The sequence below is a fragment of the Microcaecilia unicolor genome, chromosome 4 (assembly GCF_901765095.1).
Source record: "Microcaecilia unicolor chromosome 4, aMicUni1.1, whole genome shotgun sequence".
NCBI classification, from domain to species: Eukaryota; Metazoa; Chordata; class Amphibia; order Gymnophiona; family Siphonopidae; genus Microcaecilia; species Microcaecilia unicolor.
In genome coordinates this window covers 35010427-35037676 of record NC_044034.1, presented here as the reverse complement: position 1 = coordinate 35037676, position 27250 = coordinate 35010427, and positions in this window count along the sequence as shown.

Below are 27250 nucleotides of genomic sequence, written 5' to 3'. Positions count from 1 at the left end.
AAATTTGCCCCCATGCCCCCCCCCCTATAACTACGCCCCTGATGCACAGGAAGTGAGTTTATTACAACTGAAAGAAAACTACGGCATGAGAGAGCATAGGATGAAGTTCAAAGGTTTTAAGGCTGAGGAGTAATCTAAGGAAATACTTTTTTACGGAAAGGGTGATGGATACACAGTATAGACTCCAGGTTGAGCTGGTGGGGACAAAGACCATATCTGAATATAAGAAAGCATGAGACAATCACGGGCAATCTCTTAGGAAGAGGGGGGGGGATAGTTGATGGTGTGGATGGACATACTGGATGGGCCACTTGGTCTTTATCTGCTATCATATTTTTTCTGTTTCTGTGTTTCTCGTTCTATTTTTATTTATTTATTATTATTATTATTGCATTTATGCCCCGCGCTTTCCCACATTAGTGGCAGCTACAACATTGAGGTAGGTTGCTGAAGATGGATGTCACAACCAGCCGTTGAAGAAATGCAGTGAATCCCCCTCCTCTACAGAATCTGTCATTCTAGCTCCAATTTTATATTGCCGGAGATTTGGGAAGAGTTATGAAAAAAAAGTTCCAGTCAGAAGAATCCAATTTTGCTTTCTGTTTTGGCTTCTGGGCAATTTCTCCAAATGGGTTGGTTTTGCATCTCACACACCAAAAAAAAACCCAGTGAAAGGCAATAAACTTACAATAGTATAGCTAGTTAGTAATATTGTCCACAATTTTGTCTCTAAATCACCCTCCCCCCGGCGGTGTGGAAATGCCGAAACAGCCCATTCACTTTCAATCGGTTGCTATGTCGGCACTGCCACACAGCAACCGCTGGTGTGGCTTAGTAAACAGACCCCTTAATGTCTCACTGAAATCCCCACCCAGATCTAAAATCCAAAAATCGAATGGAGAAAAAAAGCCTCGAACTTAAGTGACAGCACAGCAACAAACATTTATAAGCTGCCTTAAGTCATATCATTGGCATTAAAAAAAACCGCATCGTTAATGACAGCTTAAACCTATGAATGTTTGTTGCTGTGCTGTCGCTTAAGTTTGAGGCTTTCTTCTCCATTCGATTTTTGGATTCTAGATCTGGGTGGGGATTTCAGTGAGACATTCATTTAAAGTGGCCTAGTGGTTAGGGTGGTGGACTTTGGTCCTGGGGAACTGAGGAACTGAGTTCGATTCCCACTTCAGGCACAGGCAGCTCCTTGTGACTCTGGGCAAGTCACTTAACCCCCCATTGCCCCATGTAAGCCGCATTGAGCCTGCCATGAGTGGGAAAGCGCAGGGTACAAATGTAACAAAAATACAAATAGATACTATTGGAGATTCTACATGGAATGTTGCTACTATTGGAGATTCTACATGGAATGTTGCTATTCCACTAGCAACATTCCATGTAGAAGGCTGCGCAGGCTTCTGTTTCTGTGAGTCTGACATCCTGCACGTACGTGCAGGACGTCAGACTCACAGAAGCAGAAGCCTGCGCGGCCACATTGGTGTGACTCTGGGCAAGTCACTTAACCCTCCATTGCCCCATGTAAGCCGCATTGAGCCTGCCATGAGTGGGAAAGCGCGGGGTACAAATGTAACAAAAAAAAAAAAGACAAAATTGTGGACCGGTATTACTAGTTAGCTATGCTATCGATTTTGCATCTACCCTGACAAGAATGAACCTCATTCCTAGGCCAGGGATGTGGAATATGATCTCGGTCTCTCTAATGTACTGCGAATCCTTGCCGTAAAGCTTGCATTGTGCCAAAAATAAGCTTCCCTCTGGAGTTTTGTAAGTTGTAACATGTATAGGCAACCTATCCAGGTTTGTTTGGAAATTCTTTTTGATCAAGCTCATGGCACTGAAAATGATGGGAGATATTTCTGTATCTTTCTGCAGGGGCTGCTGAGGGGGGTGGGGGCAAGATTCCCTGGGCCCGGCCTTCAAAGGGGGGGGGGGGGGGGCAGCGCCAGCAAGGTTTTGAGGGAGCAGAAGCTTCTTCCTGCCTGGCTGCTTTCGGGTCTGTCTCTCTCTCCTGCTCCTGTGTGCCAGGACCCAGAGACTGAGGGAGGAGCAGACATAGGAAAGTAAGGAGACGGGGCAGCAGCCTGAGTGTGGGAGGTGGCCCAGGTAGGAGGGGGCGGTCCTGCCCCCGGGCCCCGCTTGTCTTTTGGCGGCCCTGCTTTCTGACACATTTTCTCCATCTTGGACTGCATTTCTTGGTACTTTAGAAATCACTTGGGACTGACACCTCTGTGGGATAGGGGACATGACTCATATGGCACTGTAGATTTAGTTACACCCTTTGCTTTCAATACCACTGACATCAAGTCCATTATTTTAGAGACATATCCATGTCTAAATGGCGACATTTACAGGGGTTTATTGCATACACGTGTAAATACCAAAATAAAATTGAGTTAAAATTGTGACCTCACTGGTTAATAGGCAGCACATTCAAATGTAAAATTGTATAATGGCCATGCAAGGATGGAAGCCCATTTCTGCAAGTCAAACATGCTTTTATATGTTGAAAATGCTTTATAGAATTACCCCTTTAATGCGAATTTTATATATGTTGGAATTGCATCTTACAAGAAAAATAAAGTTACAACATGTTAAGGGGTTGTCTGCAGCGGGGCCCCTAGGAATAAAATGGGCCCTGCGGCAGATAACTCGAGTTAAGCTTTAGTAAACGGGGGGGGGGGGGGGTTAATGTGGTAGACAACGCAGCACAGTTAGTGTCACCTCAGTAGGTGTAGCTAAATATATCATGCTATCTGCAATGCAGTTAACATGCAGTAAAAATGTTTCTCTGTAGTTAATGAATTGGAAGATGCTGGGAACGCCTCCAACAACTAATGCAGAGGTTTGTCATTACAGTGCATTAATTTTGGCAATTACCTTATAGTCAGCAAAAACAATGATGTCAGCCAAAAGTGGGATGAAGGAATCAGCTTTATTGGAGCAAGTTAGGAGACCCGGCATGGGCCATGTTTCGGCAAATTTGCCTGCATCAAGGGTTCTTAACATAGTAGATGACGGCAGAAAAAGACCTGCACGGTCCATCCAGTCTGCCCAACAAGATAACTCATATCTGCTAATTTTTGTGTATACCCTACTTTGATTTGTACCTGTGCTCTTCAGGGCACAGACCGTATAAGTCTGCCCAGCACTATCCCCGCCTCCCAACCACCAGCCCCGCCTCCCAACACCGGCTCTGGCACAGACCGTATAAGTCTGCCCAGCACTATCCCTGCCTCCCATCACCGGCTCTGGCACAGACCGTATAAGTCTGCCCAGCACTATCCCCGCCTCCCAACCGCCTCCCGATCTTGACTAGATCTGGATAGTAGCGCTGTATTTCCTTTATAGTTTAAATATGAACAGTGCATTTTTTTCTAGCAAAAAAGATGCCGGTACTCAAATGCTAGGCCACCCTTCAGGGGTGAGGTGATCACTGAGAGGACCCACCCCTACAATAGCCAGGCCCCCTGCAACCAGTCACAGAATCTATGACAAGGCAGAATTGGTGTGTAGAGCCTTAGCTTTTTCATTAAAACCTGGGGTCGAATTGATGGGTCAGTTTTAGCAGACAATGGAAAAGGTGCCGGTACTCAGTACTCCCAAGTACCCCCTCAAAAAAAGTCCGCGTATCAAATAGATCCAATCCCAAATAACAGCATCAACTTTATCTGCCCTTGCAGATCAGCAATGCGGCCACGCCGGAGAAGAGGACTTCGGCTGGCGGGGGTTGGGGACCCCCGCCAGCAAAGGTACCCAACGGCGGCAGCAGGGGAGGGTTGGCAGCGGCAGGAAGAGGGGGTCGAAAGGGTTGGCGCTGGGGGGGTCAAAGGTGGTGCCGGCGGCAGGGAGGTCAAAAATGGTGGGGGGGGGGGTCGGCGATGCTGGGGGGCTGTGCCCCCTCACCTCGGGCTCTGGACCCCCCTCCCGCCGAAGTCTGGCTACGCCCCTGCTAATGACTGGGGTTTAACAGTGAAATAACACATCTTAACATTAGCCCACGTTGACAACTTCCCCCTTAGTCTTGATAGTATAGAATGTATTTGGTTTTGTAATCTCCCCTTGTAATCTTGGATTCTCAGAAATTTGCGGACTTGAGGGAGTTACAAGGATTTTCATTTTCTGGGCAAAGTTTTTTTTTTTCTAATCTCTATTTCTGTTTATTTTGCTTGATTTGCAAATTAAAATGGCATAAATAAAATCTTTAAAAAAAATTAAAAACATGAGGTTTATTTTGTCAATACGGTATGACAGTGACCTACATAAACGTTCAGCATAAGCTGTTAAGTGGCAGAACTATTTCTGGTCTTGTGAACAATGTGTAAAACAGAAGGTACGGCAACTTTGCAGTTAATCACATGTCAGTACTGGAAACTTCAAACCTTGAAGGCATTATTAATACATGCTAGTTATTGAATACACTGCCAAATAATGAATTTCATACAGTGCTTGCTTTAGAAGTGTAAAAAAAGGTGCACACAACAAAAGGTGCACTTCCCCAGCTGTAAGGGACTAAAGTACAGACTGACACATGTGTCCAGCTTTTCCTACATGAGCACGCAGCTGTGGAATGCATTGCCACTTAACCTGAAAACAATCTACGACCTAATCAACTTTCGTAAATCACTGAAGACTTATCTCTTCAACAAGGCATACCGTAATGATCCACAATAAGATCTGTATCGCGTCTTCACTTTCCTGTTACTCTGAATGTTTTCTTTCTATAACTGACTGCTTAATTCTATTATGTTATCCATGTTCTTTATGTAATACCAATTGTATCTTTTAATCCGGAATGGCGAATGCCATGACGGAACATTGTAAGCCACATTGAGCCTGCAACTAGGTGGGAAAATGTGGACTACAAATGCAACAAACAAATAAATAAATAAAATGATGAAGATTACCTCACGGAGGGGCCCTATTCCGGGACTACCGCCAGCCCAACACAGCCACCGGTGGTAGCTCCAGATCGAGCGCACGCCATTTAAAAAACCCCTGGAAATGGTTAGCATGCTATGGTAACCTGGCAGTAATCGGGGATTGCCACATTCTGCCCGGTTACCGCCGGGTTACTGCTGCAGCCCTTACCGCCACCTCAGTGGGTGGTGGTAAGGACTCCCCGTCGCATGGCCACATGGTAAGGGTCTTCTTAGCACATGGCCATTTTGTTTTGGGGGCTTTTTACCCACTGCAGTAAAAAGGTCCTTGGCACGCGGGAAAAACAGCCCTTTTTCCTGCAGCTTGGTAAAAGGACCCCAGAGAGAACCTCCAGCTTACTAGAAAATTACCAATAAAGTTTTTTCAGTGGACTGCATATGAGGCATGCCACTTGACCGCAGGAAATCAAGTCTTCCATTAGCCACAACATAAATGTTTTACAAGGTGCTGTATTGTTTCTTGTAAATTAATAATGAAGATTTGGGTTTCAGCTAATGAAATCTAGGGTTCGTTCATTATCAATCCAAAATAACAACTGTGGTTCAGCTTTGACAATGAACAGGACTGGCGTGGAATGAAAGATGAAAGAGACAAAGATAAAAGATAGTAACGTGGCGACATAGTGGATAACAGCACATAAAGTCTGAAGTGGTCCATACACTTTGCCCAGTAAGACAGTTAGGGATCAGCTGCTGCTCTTTGCAGGTTACTCTCAATGCTTTCCATGGCACTCCATGAAGGTTACTACCTGTCTTTTTAGAAGTACAAAAATGTTGTTTCACTTCTGTGTTGATCTGAAGTGCCCAATGCTTGGTTACCCTCAAGGCAGTGGTGTGCTGGAGCAGGCTCTCACGGGCTCGCGAGAGCCGTTTGTTAAGTTTTTAAGAACTTTGGGAGCCGGTTGTTAAAGTAGGCCTCCCCATGGCTACTTTAACAGCTGACTCCCAAAATGTGGGCTTGGGCCCCCTCCTGAATTCATTTTTACTTTGCTGGCAGTAATGCTGGCCCCACCAGCCAAGTAAATAGACTGCTGCTGCTCCCTGCTCCTTGTTTCTGACTCTAAGCATCAGGCTGGGACTTTTCATGCAAGCGCAAGAAGGTTCCATCATGCTGCTCAGAGCCAGAAACGAGCAGCAGAGAATGGTGGCAGTCCATTCATTGGCTGATGGGGCTCGACAAAGGTATGCCTAGCGTGCCCGCACAAGGGAGGGGAGAGAGAGGCATGTATTCCCCCCCCCCCCCCCCCCAAAAAAAAGAATTTCAGGGCCGGCTATGCCCGGAGAGAGAGCCCGTTGTTAAACATTTACCAGCACACCCCTGCCCTCAGGGGCAGTGTTTCAAAATGAATTAATTTGGGGGGCAATTTTATAAACTGGTGTGTCAAAGATGCCATTAACTGACAGGTAGGCGCCTATGTACCCTATAACTAGGGCCTATCATAGGGCCTAACTGCAAGCAGGGTGTACATGTAGGTGGAGTATGGGTGGACCATGGATGTCACATGTTACGCGTCATTTTTATAGAAATTTGGGGTATAAGGGTAGTTCTATAAAGGGTACCTAAATTCAGACCTAATTGCATGCGCTAATTTGTAGAATAGGTGCACTTACATGTGTGACTGGCATCATAAATTGGCATTTTTCCGTGTGTGGGCTTGATGCTAGTCTATAAAATTGACGCTGTAGTTTATGTTTATTTAAAATTTTTTATATACCGTCTTACCATTTTCAGGTTCTTAGCGGTTTACTATATACTAAAAACTTCTAAATGAAAAGAACGCCATAAAAAATATACAAAGACCTAAAACATACACACCAAGAACATACATGTAATCCTTATTGCAAAAAAAAAAAATAATAATATTAACTAATAAACCTTGCTAACATCCTCTGACTGAATATCAAATGCTGATAGTTGTATGGCGCTGAATCAGTGAGTGCAGCATAAGCGCATCATGTGCAATTGCACCTAGTAACATGGTAACATAGTAGATGATGGCAGAGAAAGTCCTGTACGGTCCATCCAGTCTGCCCAACAAGATAAACTCATATGTGCTACTTTATGTGTATACCTGACTTTGATTTGTTTCTGCCATTTTCAGGGCACAGACGGTAGAAGTCTGCCCAGCACTAGCCACGCCTCCCAGCCACTAGCCCCGCCTCCCCCCACCGGCTCTGCAACACATGCACCTTATAGAACATTATGGTGTCCTTTGACCAAGCTGCAGGAAAAACGGCCCTGCACTAGCGGTGGGGACCATTTTTCCTGCGCCAGAGCCCTTTTTTCCGCAGCAGATAAAAAAAGCCCCAGACACACATGACTATACTGTAAGAGAACTCTTACCACATGACCATGCAGCGGGGACCCTTGCCGCCACCCATTGAGGTGGCAATAAGGGCTCTTGTGCTAACCCATTGGTTAGCAATGCCCAATTACCACTGGGTTAGCACTGCGCAAGCCAATTCCGGGGGTTTTCATTTACCCAAGAAATGAAGCACACTCGGGGTGGGACTACCACCAGCGGACGCGTCGTGCTGGCGGTCGTCCCAAAACTCCAGACTCCGTTTCTTTTATCTTGCTGCACCATTTGCCTGGAATAGACTTCCTGAGCCGGTACGTCAAGCCCCATCTCTGGCCATCTTCAAATCTAGACTAAAAGCCCACCTTTTTGATGCTGCTTTTAAATCCTAACCCTTACTCACTTGTTCAGTACCCTTTTTTATCATTCCCACCTTAGTAATTCCCTTATCCTCTTATTTGTCCTGTTTGTCTGTCCTAATTAGATTGTAAGCTCTGTCGAGCAGGGACTGTCTCTTCATGTTCAAGTGTACAGCGCTGCGTATGTCTAGCAGCGCTATAGAAATGATAAGTAGTAGTAGTCTTTGGGATTCCGGAATCTTGCTACTCTTTGGAATTCCGGAATCTTGCTACTCTTTGGGATTCCAGAATCTTGCTACTCTTTGTCCTTATCCCTTATTTGTCCTGTTTGTCTGTCCTAATTAGATTGTAAGCTCTGTCGAGCAAGGACTGTCTCTTCATGTTCAAGTGTGCAGCGCTGCGTACGTCTAGTAGCGCTATAGATATGATATGTAGTAAGAGTGAGCAGTAAGCCTGCGTTGGGCTTACCACCGCTATGTAAAACAGCTCCTATTAGATGCACTCATTGCAAGGCCGGCACACCTGCTGATACCTGCCATCGACCTGGCATAAGCTGTTGCAGCTACATTTCAGAACGCCAAAGTGGCTTTTCACTACTATTCTATAGTGAGTTTAGGTGTGCTTTAATGCCTCTATAGAATTGGCACTAACCCTCCCCCCCCCCCCCATTTAATTGAATAACAAGCTAATTAGTGCTAATAATTGGCATTTTAACAAGCAATTATTGACACTAATTAGATTTAATTGGAACTTACATGCATAGATTTATACATTTTACACGTGAGTACAAAAAGGGGCGTGGAAATGGGAGGGTCATGATCAGAACGGGGCACTCCTAGCATTTACATGCGTTGTTATAAAATAAGGCGGATATGTGCCTAATGTAGGTGCGTACATGTGCACCACATTTCAGCTAAAGTTAGACGCTACTTCTGGCATAAGTGCTATAGACCATGTCTAAGTTTAATCATGGCTTGTAAAATAGCGCTTTTTTTGGTGCTGGTCTTTAAGCGCCATATATAGAATCTAGCCCTAAGCGCACTTCTTTGCTGTGCCCACATTTTGGCAACCCTTTATAGAATTGCCCCTTACGCATGCCCTTACTCAATTGCGCCTGTCTACTGTGCTACTACTTATTCTCCCCCTACTAGGAAAGTGTATTTTTAGGGTGCTTTTATCCCTCCCAACATGGTGGTCCACCCACCAATACCTAGGGAGAAATAAATCACCCAAGGCTGCATCAGTTTGCTCTTTATTAGATACCTTATTTCTTATCAAGTATTTGTACAATTAGCAGATCAGTGGTATCTCACTGAGAGTACAGAACGTTGCTACACAACATTACTTTTATATCTGAGACTCCAAAGGATGTACTAGCAATCAAATACATTTATTTATTATTCTCCAAATATATGTACAATCAAATGATTATGGGAATACAGTACCACAGCTACACATAGGTGTTAGTCTCTAATGTTTTATTTTAGGGTCTTTTTCACCCTCATCCCAAATTACCAGCTAAAGCCAATTTACAGATAGAAAAGACTCAAGGATACTTATGAGAAAGCAGTAGGATTACTTGCCAATTGATTGGTTTCTCATGGGAGAGAGCCGCCCTGCTTGCACAAAGGTGCTGGCTATGACAGTCTCACACCAAAGAAAGAGGAAGTACAATCACTTATATACGCTCATTAACATAACAGGTCATTCTGACAATAATCCCATTTATTGGATATATGCTAATGTAATGGTTAACACTGATTGGCTATGGTAATAAGTCGGTTCAAAACTCTGCTGCCCGTCTTGTCTTCCGCCAGGGTCGCTTTACTCATACTACCCCTCTCCTCAAGACCCTTCACTGGCTCCCTATCCGTTTTTGCATCCTGTTCAAACTTCTTCTACTAACCTATAAATGTACTCACTCTGCTGCTCCCCAGTATCTCTCCACACTCGTCCTTCCCTACACCCCTTCCCGTGCACTCCGCTCCATGGATAAATCCTTCTTATCTGTTCCCTTCTCCACTACTGCCAACTCCAGACTTCGCGCCTTCTGTCTCGCTGCACCCTACGCCTGGAATAAACTTCCTGAGCCCCTACGTCTTGCCCCATCCTTGGCCACCTTTAAATCTAGACTGAAAGCCCACCTCTTTATCATTGCTTTTGACTCGTAACCACTTGTAACCACTTGCCTCCACCTACCCTCCTCTCTTCCTTCCAGTTCACATTAATTGATTTGATTTGCTTACTTTATTTATTTTTTGTCTATTAGATTGTAAGCTCTTTGAGCAGGGACTGTCTTTCTTCTATGTTTGTGCAGCGCTGCGTACGCCTTGTAGCGCTATAGAAATGCTAAATAGTAGTAGTAGTAGTAATCTCAAGGAGTATCAACATTCCATGTAGAACCCCAAAGAATTGCAAGATTCTGGAATCCTAAAGAGTGACAAGATTCCATGCAAGATTCGTAACCACTTGTAACCACTCGCCTCCACCTACCCTCCTCTCCTCCTTCCCGTTCACATTAATTGATTTGATTTGCTTACTTTATTTTTGTAGCGCTATAGAAATGCTAAATAGTAGTAGTAGTAGTAGTAGTAGTATTTACTGGAAAAGCTTAATAATAGACCAGCTCTTAACTGGAAGACCACGTCATCTTCCTGAGGAGTTATCTTTTTCTGTTTTTCACCAAAACATCTGTGTCCACAATGTTGCCAAACGATGTTACTCTGTTTTTCCACTTACGCCCATTCCTCATTCTGCTGCATCAGAATGTCACAACAGATCAGTCACACTGAAGTTCAGGTTAGTCATGGGCCTGTAAGGTTTTCTCTCATTTAGATCCTGAACCAAAGTCTCAGGCTTTGAACCAAGGCTCTCAGTTATGATAACAATATTCAAAAGTGACCGTGTTCTGTACATTTACACAGGCAAGTGGCGCATAAATACGGGTACCCTGTTATTCAATTGCCTTCTATTCCCCAGATTCTATATAGCACGCGTGGAGGGGCATAATCAAACGTGGCACCCAAGTTTTCATGAGGGCGTCCTCGCAGGATGGCCCTGTAAAGGGGCAGGGCAACCCTTATTATCGAAACAAGATCGGCGCCCATCTTTCGTTTCGATAATACAGTCGGGGATGCCCAAATCATGAAATTTAGGTCGACCTTAGAGATGGTCATCCTTAGGTCGTTTTTGAGATGGTCGTCCCTGGTTTTCGGCGATAATGGAAACCGAGGACGCCCATCTCAAAAACGACCAAATCTAAGCCATTTGGTTGTAGCCAGCATTCGTAGTGCACTGGTCCCCCTGACATGCCAGGACACCAACCGGGCACCCTAGGGAGCACTGCAGTGGACTTCATAAAAAGGTCCCTTAGCTTGGGTGCTGAGCCGCCCAAACCCCTCGCCCCAAAATCCACTCCCCATAGCCCTAAGGGGTGAAGGGGGGCACCTACATGTGGGTACAGTGGGTTTCTGGTGGGTTTTGAAGGGCTCACATTTACTACCACAAGTGTAACAGGTAGGGGATGGGCATGGGTCCGCCTGTCTGAAGTGCACTGCACCCACTACAACTGCTCCAGAGACCTGCATACTGCTGCGATGGACCTGAGTTGGCATTTGAGGCTAGCATAGAGGCTGGCAAAAAAGTATTTTTAAAGATTTTTTTGAGGGTGGGAGGGGGTTAGTGACCACTAGGGGAGTAAGGGGAGGTGATCCCCGATTCCCTCTGGTGGTCATCTGGTCAGTTTGGGCACCTTTTTGATGCTTGGTCGTGAAAAACAATGGACCAAGTAAAGTCGCCCAAGTGTTGGGTGACTTTACTTGGTCCATTTTTCGTCCAGTGTTTGTCCAGTGTTCGTGAGGGACGCCCTTCTTTTTTCTATTATCGGCCGAGGACGTCCATCTCCTAAGCACGCTCCAGTCCCACCTTTGCTACACTGCCGACATGCCCCCGTGAACTTTGGTCGTCCCCGCGACGGAAAGCAGTTGAGGGCGCCCAAAATCGGCTTTCGATTATGCCAATTTGGGCGCCCTTCTCTTTTGGAAATTCACCTGCTAGCGTTCCATGCTGAAATCTAAGAATATTCAATAACTACAACTAACAACCAATAATGAGCACTAACTAGCAATAATTAGAATTTAGGCGCAGAACTTGCTAAGCATATTTTGTAATAAACTGCGCCTAAATTCTAATCTGCGCAGTTCAAAGGGGGTGTGGCAATGGGCAGGGATATGGGCATTTTGTGGATGCTGCAAGATTTATGCAAGTACTTATTGAATATGGCCTAGTGCGCGTAAATCTATGTGCAGGGATTCACGCTACATTTTTGTTGGAGTAAATGGAGCTGTGTAAAGTGCCGGGATATCAACTAAGCATATTATATATACTGTGCCTAAATCTAGGTGCCGTTTATAGAATATACTTAGCCGGAAGTGTTTACTGCTCGGATTTTTTAGTCACCTTTTATATAATGTCAAGTAGTATATCGACTTACTGCAGAGACACGTCGCTTTGATGCTGTATAGGCTGAAGTTAGCAAGTGCAAAAGAAAAAAAAAGTACTTTAATTAACTCAATTAACTTTCTCTGATTTTCTTCGTTTTCAAAATACATTTCATTCCGGTCACAAGCTGCTGCCTTTCACTGGTAGTTACTCATGCTGTGTGTAATAATGAAGGTGGTTTAATAAAAGCGTAATGTATATAATTAGGAAGTAAGAAGAGGTAGCCCCGTGTCTCTAGGAGAGTTATAAAGTAGAATTCTATAATTAAATCTGAAAGTAATGGGACTATCTAATTTTTTTAAAACTTTGCTTTAATTAAGGGAGAAAAAATTGCATATTTATCGTGCATAGTATCTACTTGGGACACATGGCGGGTATGTGTTCATCCAAAAATGCATTTGCAGTAGAGCAATATATAAATGCAATGAGTACATTAAATCAGACTGCATTAACTGCTGATGGTTATTGCTTTTCACTAAAATAAAGGAAAGCTGGGTCAGCATGAGACGTTCTTGACGAGAATCTCTGTGGACATTCAAAGTAATATTTCGCTAAAATTAAGAAAAGCTGGCTTAGCATTTCTTGACTTTTATCTCCGTGGACATTCAAAAAGATACTGACCTGAGATAAGAACCACGTCTTAAGTATCAATCCCGGTGCAGGACAACATTTTTCATTAGGTAAGGAAAGATTTCAGATGCATTGCTGGTATTAATGTGGGGCTTCGTTGTACATTGAATGTAGACAAATACTCGGTACTGGCTGTATTTTAGAAATGGCTCTGCAGGAGCAAATGAGTATTTGCAGGAGCAGCCATTTTACAAATATATATGAGGGGTCCGATATTCAGAGCAAGTAAACTGGCCGGAAATGGCTGCCAACCGGTTAACTCGTGTCTCAGCGGATAACTAGTCATTTTCAGTGGCTTTTAACCAGTTATCACCCCTGAAAATGCTCGGTTAGCACCAAAAATGTTGGCGGGCGTTCCAGGGCATGACCGGTTAAGTCCCAATATTCGGAACTTAATCGGCAGGCCTATCTTTTCCTGCTAAGCTATGGTTGGTTAATTCTGAATATCGACTTAACCAGTCATGTGCTAGCAGGCGTTGGAAAAACCAGATATTCAATGCCGATTGCCAAAAATGGCCCAGCATTGGATATCTGGGTTGAACACCAGCAGAGGGCAGTCAAAGCACTGCCTGCCACTGGCTGAATATTAGTGGGGGGGGGGGGGGGGGGGAGAGACCCTAAGGTCCTGCTATGTTGTGATCTTGCAATGACACTAAAATCCTCTACTATAATAAAATACGAAAGTGCTAGGCCCCAGTGGCGTAGCCACAGGTGGGCCTGGGTGGGCCAGGGCCCACCCATTTAGGGTTCAGGCCCACCCAACAGAAGCACACGTTTAGTGGTAGCTGGTGGGGATCTCAAGCTCCATCAGCTGAAGACTTCCCCCTGATGGTAACAAAAATGCTACTCTCCATGATACTGGCACCTACACACGCTCAGTTTTCAGTGCATGCTTGCTGCAGACTGCCAAGGTGGAAAGAAGCATTTTCCCCACCAGCTGAGATATTTTTTTGGTGTGTGTGTTTGGGGGGGGGGGGGAGGAGAAAACACTTGATGCCCACCCACTTCTAGCTTAGGCCCACCCAAAATCTGTTGTCTGGCTATGCCCCTGCTAGACCGCTAAGAGAAAACTTACACTGGCTTCCTCTTAAAGAACGTATAACTTTCAAAATATGCACTCTAGTGCTTAAAATAATTCATGGTGATGCTCCGACATACATGTTAGACCTTATTGACCTACCAGTCAGGAATGCTAAAAGATCGGCACGCACATTCCTAAATCTTCACTTCCCCAGCTGTAAAGGTCTAAAATACAGATGAATACACGCATCCAGCTTTTCATACTTAAGTTCACAAATGTGCAATGCTTTACCAATGGACCTGAAAATAATTCACAACCTAATTAACTTCCGTAAGGCACTGAAGACACATCTCTTTAATAAGACATACCACAATGACTTATAATTGGAATTGCAATTCACCATCATCTTCTTAACAATAGGATTACTCTCTTCATATACCATATTGTTTAATGTTAATATGCAACCCATGTTAATACGTGATAATTTCCCTTTTTTACCCTACTGTTCATTTAGCATTCATGTTCTATATATATTATCAATTGTATATGCATTCTGAAATGACATAAGTCATATGATAGTCCCCATTTTCTTTTTTCCTTGGTTTTCCCCTTGTCTCTCTGACTCCAGTATCTTAATATTTTCCTAGATCTTAGACGTTAGCTGATTGACAGCCCATCTAAAGTGCGGTTTTAAAGTTTTTCAATTATTAGCACATCATTTCATTTATTTATATCTTGCAGTTTATTAACCCTTTAGTGTCCAATGTTCCCGTAATAAGCCATATGGGAACAGATTGATGGGAAGATTGGACACTAAAGGGTATATCTTTTTATCTTTGTGCTATTTTTTTATGGTTCTTTGGATGTCCTTTTGTGTCTTTAGGGTAATATCTATGTGATGCATTAGGTCCAGATATTATATGACTGATTTATGTGTCCTTGAAGCAGATGTGAGCACCAAAACATTTCAGGCTTGTTTTAATTTGAACATCGGCTGGACTACAATCTGTATGGCTCACTCTCATTGGTCTGTTGTGTCTGACTGCCTCTTATTTTATCATTATAATAAAAGCTTTTTCATTGTTTACCATCTTGACTCTCTTCCACTTTCTTCTGCTACATTCTTATAGGTGTGACAAGGCTAGCATCCGGGGCCCCGTAGAGAGGCAGCTAATCCCCGAACTATGATTCCCAGAAGCCCTTGCAAGAAGGAGAGAGGAGGGTAGCCCCAAAAGGGTGGAATGGATTTCCAACCCCAGCAGGGGGAGCAATGGCTCAGTGCTAGGTGAGCCAGTTACTCCCTTCCCCACTAGAGGGAGAAGGGGAGGTGGAGCTTAGTCCCTTGGCTGCATCGCCAGTATATAATTCCCCCCAGCTGTGAGAGAAGGATAGATTTCTGGGTGACTCCCAGCCACCAGGGGGGAGAGGAGACTGATTGAGAGAGAGAGAGAGAATCCATGGAGTAGCTGGAGGGTGGAAAGGGCTTACCACTGGAGGGGGGAAGAGTAAGCTACCATGGAGGGTGAGAATGAAAATGTAGGCCTGTCCAGCACATGAAGGCAGTGTGAGAGGCCACATAGGTTGTGGTGCTGTGAGGTAGGAGGAAAACTGATATGAAACAAAAAGTGAGGAGAACGAATGAGGATACCAAAAAATATATTTATTCATATAAAAAAATATTTGGAAGATAACGACCCGACACGGCCGTGTTTCGGCCCAAAGGCCTGCCTCAGGGGTCTTTTTACAATCTAAACATAAACAATGGAAAAAATAAAATAGAACATTATGGATAATTATATTGTATATAATAAAATAGCAAATGACAAACAAATACTAGAAGTTACAACATGAGTTAATATGTAAATTTGAATTAAAATTATATGATAAAAATATATATATAATAAAATTTCTTAACAAATATGGATTTTAAAACACATGGCATATATAAAATTAAATAAAAATTATATAATAAAGGATAAGAAATGTGAGGATGTGCACACATCTACAATTATCATATAACAGAATATCAACCATGAGCTAAAAATATTAAATAATAGATAAACTTAAAACTAAAGACACATCCATATGTATGCTTATTTCTAAAGAATCATAATTACCAGTGTTGATGAAAACCGGATCGTAATGATGGCTCAATCGTACACAATCAAAAGTTATACATGCTCATACTATAATTGAGAATCTGATAAATTAATTATAAAGTACCTCAGGTAGTGTGATATACATACGCTCTGAGAAGAATATTGAAGCCGGACTCACTTGGATCTCTGTGTGTGTATTGAAGAAAGCAAACAATAAAGAAATCTTAATATTTTTAGCTCGTGGTTGATATTCTGTTATATATATAATTTTAATTCAAATTTACATATTAACTCATGTTGTAACTTCTAGTATTTGTTTGTCATTTGCTATTTTATTATATACAATATAATTATCCATAATGTTCTATTTTATTTTTTCCATTGTTTATGTTTAGATTGTAAAAAGACCCCTGAGGCAGGCCTTTGGGCCGAAACACGGCCGTGTCGGGTCGTTATCTTCCAAATATTTTTTTATATGAATAAATATATTTTTTGGTATCCTCATTCGTTCTCCTCACTTTTTGTTTTATATCTCACGGATCCGTAAGGGTTTGTACCTCCTTTTTTTTGCTGTAGGAGGAAAACTGCCAGCCCTGCTCAGTACAGGGTCCTCCTGGGTGCTATGAAGAGGACAGGTGAATTGAGTATTGGTTTCCTGTGAAGAGACTGTTTGTGAAAGTGTTGGAACTATTGAGATGTATAGACAAGCCGGCTGAACTTTGACTGAGCCCTTCAGAGGGAGAGGGGAAGGTAGTGCCAAGGAAGTGGGCCTGAACTGTTAAGGAACTGAATGTTTGCTAGAGTTTTGAACCCGGCCTAAACCATTTCTGTGGACTGCATTTTGATGTTGTGAGTGGAACTGAATTGAGAATAAAACACTTTGGCCCTAAGTCCAAATGGCAATATTGTTCTTTATTGGCCACCTGTGAGCCTAACAGGGCTGCTGGCACCAACCCAGAGCAGAGGAAATGGACCCCTTTACATAAGTAACAGTAAAAGGGCCTCTGCATATTCAGGGGCCCTTTTACTAAGGCACGTAGGCGCCTATGCGTGCCCAACCTGCACCAAATTGGAGCTACCACCTGGTGTGAAAATGATGAGGCTATCGTGAAGATGAAGCTCCCACCTCAGGATCCCAGGTCCCTCTTTCACTCAGGGTGAGCTGGTTCTCAGTATGCAGATTTTATGCAAATTAATCTACTACCCCTTTCTACTCGGGGTGACCTGGTTCTCAAAAAGCAAACAGTCAGGTCTCTATCAACAGGATTTTTCTCATACATATCTTTATTCCAGCCTCTGGGGCACACTTCTTTTAGCTTAAAACACTTCCACAAGCTTAACCAGTTCTTCCAGCTTAACCATTTCTTCCTACTCAGGGCAATCTTCCAGCTTAAACATTTCTTCTTGCACAGTTCAAACCCAACAGATTTCTTCCCCCTGAGCCCTCTCCCACAGGCATTTGGGCTCAGTACTAACTCAGTCCTGGACACACAGTCCCTCCTTGTAGCACACAGCTCTAGACACACAGTCTTTTCATCTTGGACACACAGTCCCTCTTCACTGTTCTAGACACACAGTCTTTTCATCTGGGACACACAGTACCTCTTCCCTGTTCTAGACACACAGTCTTTTCATCTTGGACACACAGTCCCTCTTTGAACACACAGTTCTACCACCAGTCCACAATGTCCACAATGGACAAGGGCACAGCCAGTACTTCTCATGGGGATCCTCCTGCTTCAGATACCAGCCCTCCTCTGCAGCTGCTAGCTCTCCTCTCTCCCTCACACTCTGGTGGGGTCTTAAGTGGTAAATGGCTAAACAGGACCCAGCCCATAACCTGCTGCACCTGTTTCCTCCTCCAGGACTCTCCTCGGTCCTAGCGACCTCCTGCCATACACCCCTTACTGGCTCACCCAGCCCTTCTCCCTGGACATTTTAGGGGAACAGCGCCCTCTAGGGGCCTAACCAGGGTAGGACAGCCTCTTCCTTCTCACACTGGTTACTGCGTGGCCCTTGCAGTAATTTCAATTTTGGTTGTGTCCGCTACACGTGTCTGAAAAATATTTTTTATTTTCTGGCGCGCGGCAGCTATGTGTGTCAAGTGGCATTTGACGCACATAGACCATTATTGCCTGACGTCAGACTCAGAAACCAAACGAAGGAAGAAGACTTCAGCTGGCGGGGGTTGGGGTCCCCCGCCAGCAAAGGTAGCAGACGGCGGGTTGACAGCGGGTTGGCGGTGGGAGGGGGGTTGAGAGGGTCGTCGGCGGGGGGGGTCAAAGTTGTTGGTGTCGGCAATGGTGTGGCGAGGGGTGTCGGCAATGGCGCCAGGGGGGGTTGGTGGCGCCGGGGGGGGGGAGCTAAAATGTGCCCCTCACCTCGGGCACTGGAACCCCCTCCCGCCAAAATCTGGCTACGCCCTTGCTACACGTGCCCAACGCACGTCAGTTTAGAATTACCGCCGGGCTACCATGTGGCCCGGGCGGTAATTTCATTTTTTTACGTGATTCCACTATGCGCGCTAGAAAATAATTTTTATTTTCTGACATGCGGCGCTAACAAGGTGGTAAAAGACATTCTACACTTGTAGACCCATTACCTCTCGGTTAATGCATGAGAACTTACTTCTAAATCAGTGGATGGCGGTAAGGTCTCAGGCCCAAAATGCACATGCGCCAATTTTCATTTTACCGCTCATCCGTTTTCGGCCAAACTTTTAAAAAGGCGTTTTTTTACAGGTGTGCTGAAGAATGGATCTGCGCGCATCCAAAACACACTCTTGGACTAGCACAGGCCATTTTTCAGCGCACCTTGGTAAAAGGACCCCACAGTTTCCTTAGCAGATTTAATTGGTTAATTGGAATCAAGTGCTTAAATAATTGGGTAACAAGCAAATAACCCTGGAGAGTCAATCTGCATGACTGAGTTTGGGCATCCTGCCCTGTATAAAGGGCTATTCAAAACTGCTGCCGTAAAGTCCCACACTTGAAACTAATACCAACTTTCTTCACACCTGTGTCTTTCCATAATCTTCATTATCTGCCCTTTGCATGCTTTAATTCCATCACAGTGCAGTGCAGGGAAGCCATTACAGGCATCTAGGACCTTCTCAGTACATCCTTAGATTTCTGCTAAGGCTAACACCCACACCTACCGTATTTTTCGGACTATAAGACACACTTTTTCCCCCCCAAATTTGGGAGGAAAATGGGGGGTGCGTCTTATAGTCCGAAGGTAGCGAGGTCCGATTTCGGGATCGCCCTCCCCTACTTACGTCACGCGATGTTCCCTGGTGGTCTAGTGACGTCGGGGCAGGAAAGAGCCCCCTTTTTCCTGCCCAGCGCGCTGCTCTCCGTCTTCCTGTATGTATGCTGCCTGACGGTCTCGGTGAGATTCAAAATGGCCGCCGAGAATTGAAGTCTCGGCGGCCATTTTGAATCTCGCCGAGACCGTCAGGCAGCATACATACAGGAGGACGGAGAGCAGCGCGCTGGGCAGGAAAGAGGGGGCTCTTTCCTGCCCCGACGTCACTAGACCACCAGAGAACATCGCGTGACGTGAGTAGGGGAGGGCGATCCCAAACTCGGACAAGACGCACCGGAGCACCTAGGTTTTAGAGGAGGGAAAAAGGAAAATTTTTTTTTTCCTATTTCCCTCCTCTAAAACCTAGGTGCGTCTTATGGTCCGGTGCGTCTTATAGTCCGAAAAATATGGTATGTAGCAATGGAGCTATCTATTCTCTTAGGCTTCTACAGCCGGTATCATGATTGTTACAGATGACTGGGCCTTGCCATCAGTGGTGTAGCTAGGTGAGGCCACAGGGGCCTGGCCCCCCCCCCCCCCCCCCCAAATTTCATCCAGGCCCCTGGTTTTTCTGGTGGGGGTCCCCAACCCCCGCCAGCTGAAGCCTTTTTCAGTGCCGGTCTCCGGCACGCCGCGTTCCCTGCCCTGTACTCGTTCTCAGCTTCACTTAAAGGAGTGTGCACAGGACGTCAAGAGGAAGACAGGGCAGTGAACGCGGCGGCGCCAGAGACCGGCACTGAAGAAGGCTTCGGCTGGCGGGGACCCCGGCAGCAAAGGTATTTGTTGCTTTGGGGTGCGGCGAGGCGGTGAGGCGGCGGGGCAGCAGACTAAAATGTGCCCCCCCCACCTTGGGCTCTAGCCCCCTCCCACCGTGAGGTCTGGCTACGCCCCTACTTGCTATGTCTAATTAAATGGAACCGACATTTCAGCCATTGTGCTGTGGCTTTTTTCAGGATATACTGTGATGTCTGCAGTATGTCTTTATACAGTGAGTTCTCAAACCTGATGGGTGGTTTCCTCAGGAAGGTGGGAGATTTTGGCTGGAAACTGAGGCAGAGAAGTCTGTTGGTCATTAATTAGAATTCTGGTAGGAAAGTTCATTGGTCAGAATTTAAATTTTGGCAGGAAAATGAGGCAGGAAATTCACTGGAACAGGGAGCAGGGGATTTCTATAGGTCACATTCAGAAACTCTGGGAGGGAGTTAAAATGCATTTGTCCTCAGTGCCAGTCCCTTTTGCTCTAAACTTCTTTTGAATGAGCAGTTGCCATGCTTTATTTAAGACTAGTAAAAAAGGCCAGTTTCTGAACACAGTGAAACGGGTGCTAGCAAGGTTTTCCCCCAGGTCGCCGCCGCTCCCCCCTCCTCCACCACCCCCGAGGTCGCCACCGCTCCTCGCCCTCATTTCCTGTTTCCACAAGGGCGGGACCAGAGCTGAGAGACAGAGACGGCCCGAGCCTGTACGCCGTTTACCAATGCTGCTGCTGCCGTCTGCTGTAACCCCGACTGGGTAAGTGAGACTTCAAAAATTCATACGGAGGGGGGGTGGCAGTGGACTAGAGGGAGGGAGGAAGGGAGGCACGACGATCCTGGAACTGTGAGTGAGGGGGGATCCTGGAAGTGGGAGGAAGACCCTGAAACTCGGAGATCTGGGAGGGAGGGAGGGAGACCCTGACACTCGGAGGGAGGGAGATACTGGGAAAGTGTGTGAAATATGGGTGAGGCAGATTGTGGGGGGGGGGGGGGGGGCTGTTGGATCACCTCGGGGGGTGGAGGGGGGAGCAGTGGCGACCTCGTGGGGTGGTGGAGGGGTGAGTGGCGGCGGCGACATGGGGGGGCATGGCATTGCGGCAAGGGCGGCAGGGGCGGGGCCTCTTGCTCCTGTCATGTGGTTGGTCAGTGTTGTGGGTGATGTACCCCTCCTGCTCCTTATCGCCGAGCCAATCTGGTGTCTCCTTTCCGGTGACGTCAGCGATCTACTGAGCCTAGCAGACCAACTCCGAAGGAGCCACGGTCTGAGGCAGCAAGATTAGAACGTTGGAGGTGAGAATTATTATATAGGATTAGCTCTTTGTCTCCTTTGGGGTTACACTTGTTGTCTTGCTATCTCTACTGCCTCTTTGATTCTTCTTGGCCACCAATGAACATTTTTCTCTAAAACTTTTGCGTCCCCAAATCTAATTGAATCATATGGCCAATTGTTTTGTCATGGAAAGCTACAGCTGATTTTTCCGTGTTACCGAGTTTGTGGCCGCTCTTCTAGCCTTTCCTCTACAGTGCAGCCAGTTTTGCCAAAATACAGTTGGTCCCAACTGCATGGGATTTCGTAAACTTCAGGGGTTTAGAGCATGGGTAGCTGGTCCTTCACTCATGTGAATGTGGATGCCAGCTTCTGTTGTGTGCTGTATGCTGTTCTCATGTTATTCGTCGTTAGCAATTTACCTATGAAATCCATCATTCCTTGGACTTAGGATTGCACTGCGAGTTTTTGTTCTGTCATGGAGTCGTCATCTACTGGTTGTTGGTTATTGCTGATTTTTGCAGGTTGGTTTGTCCAGAAGTTTTAGGGCTTCAGAAGTGGCCCCAAAGGTTGCTTTTTTTTTATTTATAGAATTTTATAATACATAATATTCAATCTTGAATAATAATACACAATATATGCAAATCGTCATCATGAATAAAGTAGAAAAAATATAGAAATAAATTCACAAATATGACCACAAACTCAAAGTAATCTGATCCAAGAAACAAGAAAAAATATATATATTATTCTAACCCTAATAGCTAGATGTATCCTCATACCTAATAAACCAAAGACTGCACCAAGCTCTGGAGGTTTACTCCAAGTTGCTATACAGTGTTACATTCAGGTCTAAACTTTCACGGTTATATCCTCTCTACTTTTTAGAAAATCCTCCAATTGTTTGGGTTCAAAAAACTGATACTGTTTTGCTTGCAATAATATCCTAAAAACACAAGGAAATTTCAACAACAAAATTGCTCCAAGGGCTAAAACTCTTGGACGCAATACAAGAAATAGTTTACGTCTTTTTTGGGTTTCCCTAGACAAGTCTGGGAAAACCCTAACTTTCGAACCCAAGAATAAAGAATTCAAATGTCTCAAAGACAACCTGAGTACTGCGTCTCTATCTAACTCCAAGGCAAATGTTACCAACAAAGTGGTTCTCTGTGTAACCACTTCTAATGATGGTTCCAGGAATGCCATCAAGTTCATTGAATCTTGAGGGTTCAAATTTTCTGGTATTTTACCAGTAGATTGAAGATAATATGGTCTTGTAATAGGTGGCAATGAAGTGTCGGGCATCCCCCAAATCACCACCAAATATTTGTTAACCATTTGTACAGGAGAGATTAAAGGTGATTTTGGAAAATTTATAATACGCAGGTTAAGTCTCTTGGACTGATTTTCCAAATATTCCATGCGCCTAGAAGCAAAGTTTCTTTCTTTAATCAACGATTGTTCCACCAGTTTCACTTTCTCAAGTTTAACAGAAAGACTTTTTACTTCAGCAGCATGGACGTCATTAATTTGCAATTGTTTTAGTGCCGTCTCAGCCAAAACCTTAATGGTTTCAGAATTTTTTTAAATCACTGATTGCAAAGTTGAGAGGGTCGTGAAGTTCAGATCCCAAAGTGACTCTAAAGTCACTGCAGCAGGTTTTCCAAAATTCCCCTCAAAAACCGGGATGGGTGCTTTAATCGCTTGTTCCAGGATACTCACAGCTGAGGAGACCACAACAGGAGCTGCGCTTTTCTCTGGTATATTCAAGCGTTCAGCTGTTGAACTGGCTGCAGGCGGGTTTCCTCCCTGTACGCTCCCTGCACCTCCAGGAGTTGAAGCGCCAGGACTCCCCTGAAGACTCTTGCTTCCTGGTTGAAGGGGCGCTGCACGTAAAACAAGGCTCGAGGAAGCCCCGTCAACACTGTCGGTCAGCTCCAATGAGCTGACTCCAGCAGCAGGAGTAGAAAACATCGCTGAGCCAGACGCGATTCCGAACTGCTCGAGCGTCGGCTGTTGGAGCGGAGGTTTCCCGCCAGGGAGAGAGGGAGTCTCCCTGACTTTCCCTTGCCTCTTACCCATCTATCCGACAGGTAAGAACGCTCTTTCAGGATCCGCTAGAGCCCGTCTCAAAACGCGTCTGTTAGCGTCAGTCACACAGTCGCCATCTTGGATCATCCCCAAAGGTTGCTTATATTTGTGAAGATTGTTAGGTCAGTAATTTGTTCACTAATGTACATAGGATATCTCCTTTTTGTGGCCAGAGGGTGGTGGGACTGTGCATGTGGGTAACAGTTGGTTTGGGTGGTTTTCTGTCTACAGTATGATCCAGTTTCCATCTCACTGGATTGTCATAAGTACATAAGTACATAAGTAGTGCCATACTGGGAAAGACCAAAGGTCCATCTAGCCCAGCATCCTGTCACCGACAGTGGCCAATCCAGGTCAAGGGCACCTGGCACGCTCCCCAAACATAAAAACATTCCAGACAAGTTATACCTAAAAATGCGGAATTTTTCCAAGTCCATTTAATAGCGGTCTATGGACTTGTCCTTTAGGAATCTATCTAACCCCTTTTTAAACTCCGTCAAGCTAACCGCCCGTACCACGTTCTCCGGCAACGAATTCCAGAGTCTAATTACACGTTGGGTGAAGAAAAATTTTCTCCGATTCGTTTTAAATTTACCACACTGTAGCTTCAACTCATGCCCTCTAGTCCTAGTATTTTTGGATAGCGTGAACAGTCGCTTCACATCCACCCGATCCATTCCACTCATTATTTTATACACTTCTATCATATCTCCCCTCAGCCGTCTCTTCTCCAAGCTAAAAAACCCTAGCCTTCTCAGCCTCTCTTCATAGGAAAGTCGTCCCATCCCCACTATCATTTTCGTCGCCCTTCGCTGTATCTTTTCCAATTCTACTATATCTTTTTTGAGATACGGAGACCAGTACTGAACACAATACTCCAGGTGCGGTCGCACCATGGAGCGATACAACGGCATTATAACATCCGCACACCTGGACTCCATACCCTTCCTAATAACACCCAACATTCTATTCGCTTTCCTAGCCGCAGCAGCACACTGAGCAGAAGGTTTCAGCGTATCATCGACGACGACACCCAGATCCCTTTCTTGATCCGTAACTCCTAACGCGGAACCTTGCAAGACGTAGCTATAATTCGGGTTCCTCTTACCCACATGCATCACTTTGCACTTGTCAACATTGAACTTCATCTGCCACTTGCACGCCCAATCTCCCAGTCTCGCAAGGTCCTCCTGTAATCGTTCACATTCCTCCTGCGACTTGACGACCCTGAATAATTTTGTGTCATCGGTGAATTTAATTACCTCACTAGTTATTCCCATCTCTAGGTCATTTATAAATACATTAAAAAGCAACGGACCCAGCACAGACCCCTGCGGGACCCCACTAACTACCCTCCTCCACTGAGAATACTGGCCACGCAATCCTACTCTCTGCTTCCTATCTTTCAACCAGTTCTTAATCCATAATAATACCCTACCTCCGATTCCATGACTCTGCAATTTCTTCAGGAGTCTTTCGTGCGGCACTTTGTCAAACGCCTTCTGAAAATCCAGATATACAATATCAACCGGCTCCCCATTGTCCACATGTTTGCTTACCCCCTCAAAAAAATGCATTAGATTGGTGAGGCAAGACTTCCCTTCACTAAATCCGTGCTGACTTTGTCTCATCAGTCCATGTTTTTGTATATGCTCTGCAATTTTATTCTTAATAATAGCCTCTACCATCTTGCCCGGCGTTAACTCTTGGCAGGTACTGTATGCTAATGAGAACAGTAATGCATGACTTGCAATTGCAAAATGCTAGGAACTCTCCTACTTGATATAGCGTTAGGGGGGCCCTTTTACAAAGGCACACTGAAAAATGTTTTGGGCACGCGCAGAATCATTTTTCAGCGCATCTGTAAAAAATGCTTTAAAAAAAATTGCCTAAACTGGACGTTCGGCAAAATGAAAATTGCCGCGCATTCATTTTGGGTCTGAGATCTTACCGCCAGCCATTGACTTAGCGGTAAAGTCTCACGTGGTCACTGGACGGTAATTACCTATGCACGTCAAATGCCACTTGGTGCACATCCAATACGGGCGTCCGAAAAGGAAAATTATTTCTCAGATGTGTATATCAGACGCGCGCCAAAAATGAAATTACCGCAAGAGCCACATGGTAGCCGGGCGATAACTCCATTTTGGCACACGTTGGGCGTGCGTAGATGCTTATGCGGCTTAATAAAAGGGCCCCTTAGTTTTGGGCTTGCTGCGTGTTAAAATGCGCTAAGCCATTTGCACAATGATTCTGATTGTCTCACAAGATATGAAAATACATTCGTTTTCTTACAGTAACGCTTTTCATATTTTAGTTTCTGTATTGTTTTGTAACAAATTGTTGTTTCACACTGTGAAAATTTAAGAACCTTTTTGCCATTCTCCTCAGATTGGAGGTGATTAATTCAAAAGGAGACGATGCGCAGCATGGAGCCAAATGGCATTATAAAATATGGTGCCAGCAGTTTATGATCAATTATAGAAAATAGCTTTCATTAGGAGAAGAATATTTTGATTTTTTTTTAAGTTTTGAGATTACTCAGCAGCACAAATCTTATGTATGATTTTTATATTAACATTTATTGATGTTCCTTTCAGATGAACTCAATATAAAGTCTGACATAAACATTAGGTCAACTGTTATTTGGAATGTGATTACATGCTAGTTTTTGCCTTTACTGGTAGTATATTCCAGGTATCTTAGATCATAGCATAATAATTCAAATTTTAAAAAGCTACTTGGAATAAATTGTATGAAAAGCTAACATTATACACTATTTGGCTCATTTTCAAAGCACTTAGACCTACAAAGTTCCATATTATTTCAAAAAGAACTTCACTGGTATATAAAAAAGAACATGATGATATATAAAAAAAACATAATGGTATTTGAAATATGGAAAATAATAATACAAAGGATAATGTGAAGTTCTTTTTTTTAATATACCAATGTGAAGTTCTTTTTGAAATGATATTAATTGTTTTGATGAGTGCATCTTTAATATTATTTTATGTTATTTTAAATGTCACATTGTTCCTGGTCTTGAGATCCTCCAAGAAGAAGGGTCACTGGCTAGATGCAGCTATGAACATAAGGATAGCTATACTGGGCCAGACCAATGGTCCATCTACCCCAGTATCTTGCTTCCAGCAGTGGCCAATTCAAGTCACAAGTACCCGAGATAATCCCAAATAGTAGCAAGATTCATGCTACTGATCCTAGAGACAAGCAGTGGCTTCCCCATGTCTATCTCAATAACGGACAGAAGGCAACAGGGAACAAAGTAAGAAGGCTGTGTGACCAAGAGGCAGCAAAGAAAGCCATGAAATCACATGGTAAGTTCACTGTTAGTGCTCAGCTATGTACATCTAATCTTTGGTTTTGAATCTGGTACGTGCCGCTGTGCCTTTCTCATGTGTAAATGACCTCTTACAGAATACCAACTAAGGGAAAAGTAAGCATCTTGTGGAGATAAAGCGTGTTTCACCAGCAGGCATGCACATGAATGGGGTTTGAGTGGCCATGGGTAGAATGCACATGTATGTGTGTAAATTATAGAATACTAGTAGAAAAGGACCGTTTCAGAGACAAATGAAATGGGCGCTAGTGAGAAAGTGTGTGTGAGAGTGACTTTGTGAGAGAGTGAATTTGCGTGTGCGTGACAGAGTGAGTGAGACTGTGTGCGAGTGTCTGTGTCTGGGGGCCCTCCCTCCCACCCAGTCCCAGTGTTCCCCCTTCCTCCGTGTTCCAGGGTTGTCGTCTCTCCCTCCTTTCCTCCGAGTTCCAGGGTCGTCCCCCCGTTTTTTTTTTTAGTTTTTGTACAGGTGGTGCATTCCTCCCCTCTCGTTCCCTCCTCCGAATTCCAGACCCCCCTCCCCCCCCAGTTCCAGACCCCCCCTCCGAGTTCCAGACCCCTCCCTCCCACTCTCCAAGTTCCAGACCCCACCTCCCTGCCTCCCTCCCCCCCGTT